This window comes from Berghia stephanieae, chromosome 12 (genome assembly GCF_034508935.2).
Source record: "Berghia stephanieae isolate SIO BIC M18660-M18661 chromosome 12, UCSD_Bste_1.3, whole genome shotgun sequence".
In the NCBI taxonomy this organism is placed as follows: domain Eukaryota; kingdom Metazoa; phylum Mollusca; class Gastropoda; order Nudibranchia; family Aeolidiidae; genus Berghia; species Berghia stephanieae.
Window position 1 is genome coordinate 7,416,812 of NC_088371.1, and position 5,272 is coordinate 7,422,083.

Consider the following 5,272-nt stretch of genomic DNA (forward strand, 5'->3'; position numbering starts at 1 on the left):
AGAAGGGAGAGACAACGAGAGAGGGTGGGGGGGGGGGGCAGAGGGAGAGCAAAAGAGAGAGAGTGGCAGGGCGGGGGAAGAGAGGAGGGGAGCGAAAAAGAAAGGGGACAAATAGAGGGGGAAGAGAGGGAGGGGGGAATGCGAGAGAGACAGGCAGAGGGAGAGAAAGAGAGAGGGGGGGGAGAGTCGGGGGGAGCGAATGCGAGAGAGAGAAAGAGAGAGAGAGAGAGAGAGAGAGAGAGAGAGGTTGGGAGAGAGAGGGGGGCATAGGGAGAGAGAGAGAGAGAACAGGGGGAAGAGAGAATGCGAGAGAGAGAAGAGAGAAAGAAAGAGAGGGAGAGGGAGAGAAACGGGTGGAAGAGAGAGAGGGAGTCAGGGGAGAGGGAGAGAGAGATAGTGTGTGTGTGGGGGGGGGGGGGGGGGGGGGTAACGCCAGCAGAAGGAGAACCAAACTGATGAAAGGTCGATATTTGATGGACGTTTTATGGCCATATTTTTTTTTTTTTTTAATGTTTAAAAGAAAAAAATACAAACTCGAGCTTTTATACCGAACAATATCCACTAAACGTGCTCAAAGCGCTTTACAGGGGGTCCCTGGCCAACATAACATTAGCATGTAGGACGTGACATGACGCCTGTTAGGCGATATTACAATTTATTTCCCCATTTCATCAGGTTCTAGGCGCTTTACATTCTTGAAATAAATAAAGAAATACAATGAAAAATAAAACATAGAAATTTCAATTACTTACTTAGCAATAGACTTTACATGTTACACACATGATAGGAAAAACGTCATTTTCAAAATAGAAATCATGAGACAAAAGGCGAGTTTTCAATAGGCTTCAACAGTTATGACGTCACTTCCCTCGTAATGGCGCAAAGTAACTTAATAACTGGTTCTAAACTATCGGAACATTGGCGGACGTCCTTCTGAAATACGTCTCCGACGAGCATAATAGTATATCCAGAGGAGAGAAAAAATCATAAATCTGATCATGTTTTTTTACTTTTATACATTCTGATCACATGATTTGTGATAAGGTTCTAGACAGCATGAAGAATAAAAAGTACCGATTTTATTTGTTTAGAACCAAGCTGCTCGTTCTTAGGCGGACGTGACATCAGACTGCTGAATCCAATTTAGATTTGAAAGCTGATAATGCGTCAGCACTTCTGATATTCTAGGCGGGGGGGGGGGGGGGGGGGGGGGAAGAGCGTTCCAAAATTGGGTGCCGAAAATTCAAACGATTGCTTGTTCACCAATTTAGCGGAATGTTCCGGATTTTGATAAGATTGTTTTATCGCTATAAGATCTCATATTTCTACTTGGAAATATTGAAATGGTTCGGACACGTTAAGAGACGAGTGGGAGTACGTGGGAAGTAAAGTATTGGAAAGTAGTAATCGCCGAAGTCCCAGGTTTGAGAGTTTTGCCAAGATGAGGGTCATTTAAATCAATCGATATTTGAAGGGACGAGTTTTCTGGCCAAAATTTCAAATATGGGTTTTTCCAGAGAACGGCTGATATTAATGTTATGACCTGGTGTGTTGTTTGAATCGATGGTTAATTATTATTGTTATTCTATCCTTCACTGTAAATGGCAATATATAATAATATGGGGAAATAATGTGTGACGTCACACTGCCAAGAGTGAGATCTGGGTTCAATAATATGGGAGACGAAATAGGTAACATTCCAATGATTTATTACAATTATGTTTTCTAGTCAGATTCGAGTATATGTAACTATCTCCGTCAAAATTGATTGAGGAGTGGGCGGTGGGGAAAGAGGAGGAGGAGAAGGAGGAGTAGGGGGAGAAGGAGGAAGAGGTGGAGGTGGGGGGAGGAGAGAAGAAGAAGAAGAAGAAGAAGAAGAAGAAGAAGAAGAAGAAGAAGAAGAAGAAGAAGAAGAAGAAGAAGCAATGAAGAGATTTATTAAAATTATGTTTTCTAGTCAGATATAACTATCTACGTCATATTGAATGAAGAGTGGGCGGTGGGGAAAGAGGAGGAGGAGGAGGAGAAAGAGGAAGAGGAGGAGGAGGAGGAAGAGGAGGAGGGGGAGGTAGAGATGGAGGTGAGAGGGAGAAGAAGAAGAAGAAGAAGAAGAAGAAGAAGAAGAAGAAGAAGAAGAAGAAGAAGAAGAAGAAGAAGAAGAAGAAGATGAAGAGGAGGAGGAGGAGGAGGAGGAGGAGGAGGAGGAGGAGGAGGAGGAGGAGGAGACCAGAAAAAAGCACATAGAACTCTGACAACAGATAACCACAGCACAGACAGACAGACAGACAGACAGACAGACAGGTAAAGGACATAGTGTCGTTCCCCCAAGAAAGTTGAAGAGGCCAGTGGTGCATAACGTATCAATAATTAATTAATTGTGATAAAGCCACAGTCCACACGTGACCTGCATCGTTCGTGTGACGTCACGATGTTTACCTTTTCAAAGCATCGGGTTGGCTGGTTATCGACCAGTGCGTCATAAAACATGTTACAATACAAATAAACAGACAGGGTAATGAACTTATTTATAATATAGCGTACTGGTTGTAAAGGTTATACAAATAAACTCACACTTTCTCTCTCTCTCTCTCTCTCTCTCTCTCTCTCTCTCTGTGTGTGTGTCTCTCTCTCTCTCTATCTCTCTCTATCTCTCTCTCTATCTCTCTCTCTCTCTCCATTATATATATATATATATATAAATATATATATATATATATATATATATATATATATATATATATATATATATTATATATATATATATATATAATGCAAATTGTCACTCGCATTTTTTGTGGCCGAGACGATTCGTTTCAGAAACGAATCGTCTCGGCCACAAAAAATGTGAGTGACAATTTGCATTTTATATTAGCTCTAACCATCATTATCGAGCACTTTCGTACCTACGAGTACGGGTACCAACACTCATATATATATATATATATATTATATATATATATATATATATATATATATATATATATATATATATATATTATATATGATTACTCATAAATATGGATGGCAAAAAAAACAATAACAAAGACCAGAGTGGCGTCATCTTCGTTCTATCTATACAAACGGGGAAGTGTTGGCGAAGGTGGGAAAAGGAAGAATATTGATAGATACCGTCAGAAAGAGGCAGCAGCTTGTAATGGTGCTCACACTACTACATTATGACGATTGACCCTATCAGAAAATACTTTACCGCACTCGTGCACCGTCGCAAACCCACCGGAAGCTTCGTCACAACACACCATTCAACTAGATGCTCTGCGGTTTCGGGATCGTTACCACAACGGGTACATATTGGACAGGTGGAAGGTCACCATCGATCAAGTGATTTTGCCGTAAGGCAGGTTCTCGACCGAAACCGATTCTCTGCCACCCAGTGCCTCTTACTGAAAGAGGCAGTTACGGTTTCTGGGACATGTGCGGAGAAGAGACGGAATAGAAAAGTTGATATCATCTGGGATGATTGAAGGAAAGAGAGCTAGAGGAAGACAAAGAATGACATATCTAAATAACCTAAAAATGGCCAAAAGTTATTTTTAAAGCAACACGACAGACTTCATGCGCACCGCAGAGGATCGTGATTCGTGGAGACAGCCGACCGACAACGTGCTCAAGAGTAGGTACAAACCACGATGGATGATGATGTTTTATCAAAATTATCAGAACTGTAACACGAAAATATATCGTTTATGTGGATAGATTCATAATAGTACTTGAAAAAAAAAATATCAATTATCGATAGGATAGGGAACAAAAGTGCGATATCGAAAGGTTCAAAACTGATTGGAAGTGTAAAACCAGTCTTCCTGAGGACTGGATTCATGCCTTGTGTAATTGGTCATCTGATTTCACTAGCCTAAATAAAATAATGCCGATCGTATGAAGTTGACGTCACTCGAGTCTGTGTTATTGGTTTTTGCCATCCGCTTCTATGAGTCACTAAACTGTATTAAGCAGACTATAAAAGTTCAAGGTGACACATTGTTTTGTGTGTTGGTCCGTTATATTTCCGGATGGCAATTTTGTGAGCTTCTTAGCCAAGAGAATACAATCTGGTCCGTTATTCTTCCGGATGGCAATGTTGTGAGCTTCTTACTATCTATAGTCTGATTGATAGAATTTATAGTGAGATAGAAAAGGCTGGCTAAAAACTTAAACAAAGAGGTGAGTGAAGTCAATTTTGTTCTATCTATTGCCACGCATAAATTTTCCGGTCACTGTATTTCATCTCAGTCTCAAGAGTTATCTCAAGTCATTTTACTTACCAAACATTCCGCACAAATGTGAGAAATGAAATCCAGTTTGACACACGGGCTATGAAATCCATTCGCCTGTCATGAGTGTGTAGTGTGTAGTGTATTGTTCTTGCTATCTCAAACAGTTCACGATGACACAAGAATTTGTGTATTGTGTGTGCCGTTCTATCTTGAAATAGCTTCTTCCTGTTGGACAAAACGATGAAACAAATATTATCCGTTTTACCTAAATTATCAAAAGGTTTGTCTAGATAATTAAATGTTTAATATAATGTAATTAATTGTTAAGGATATTTTTTCGCGGGAGACCTTCCTAAAACTAAAGCTCTTCGTGCTAGCATTTCTTTCAATTTGTATTTTCACCGTCGATCTTTTGTCATGAGTTTATTAATTCAATATGTCAAGATATAGTAGCGTTTTAAAAACTCTAAACAAACCTTGATAGAGTAGTGAAAGTTTAAACTTTCCTAACACGGCCATTGTTTTGGTTTTCCGTCGCCATTTTGTTTTGTGGTGTATTCAAAGCAGTCCTAGGTTGTAGTTTGTTTTCTTTTTCTATTAGGGTTAGTCATTAATCTTAGTAAAGGTGCAAGGGTGTTTGTTTTTCCTATTAGGGTTAGTTAAAGGTACTATGTTTTATTTTTTTCTTAGGGTTAGTTGAGAGAATATTTGAGTAAGTTTCCCTTAGCACGAGGAGCTTTCGGAAGGCCTCCCTTTTTCGCTGGGTGTTTTCTTCGAGCCTACAAACAAAGTAACTCGATCGTGAGCAGAACTTTTTCTGACCATTGCTTGTCAAAGTCTGTGAAAAAAAAGTGTGTATGAAACAGAGTCGGAAAAATCAGAAAGAAACATGCGCAGAAAAGAAAAAGCATCTCTCTCAAACAACATCAGCCTGATTAAGAAATTAAGGAGCAGATACGGGTGTAAGATAAAGAACTGAACAAGTGGGCTATGTGGTAGCACGTCAGACCGGTAATCAGAAGGTCTGAGGTTCGATCCCC

At 39.9% G+C, this 5,272-nt stretch overlaps 1 protein-coding gene across 1 annotated transcript in view; it reads right to left on the reverse strand.

The window, feature by feature from the left end:
• LOC144958270 (protein meiotic P26-like) overlaps positions 1 to 4,527 on the reverse strand; it is a 37,683-nt gene extending 33,156 nt beyond the window's left edge. The window contains exon 1 of the mRNA XM_078890132.1: positions 4,281 to 4,527. The gene's annotated coding sequence lies outside the window, so the exon portion shown is untranslated. The remainder of the gene's footprint in view (positions 1 to 4,280) is intronic.
• Between the last annotated feature and the right edge of the window lie 745 nt (positions 4,528 to 5,272).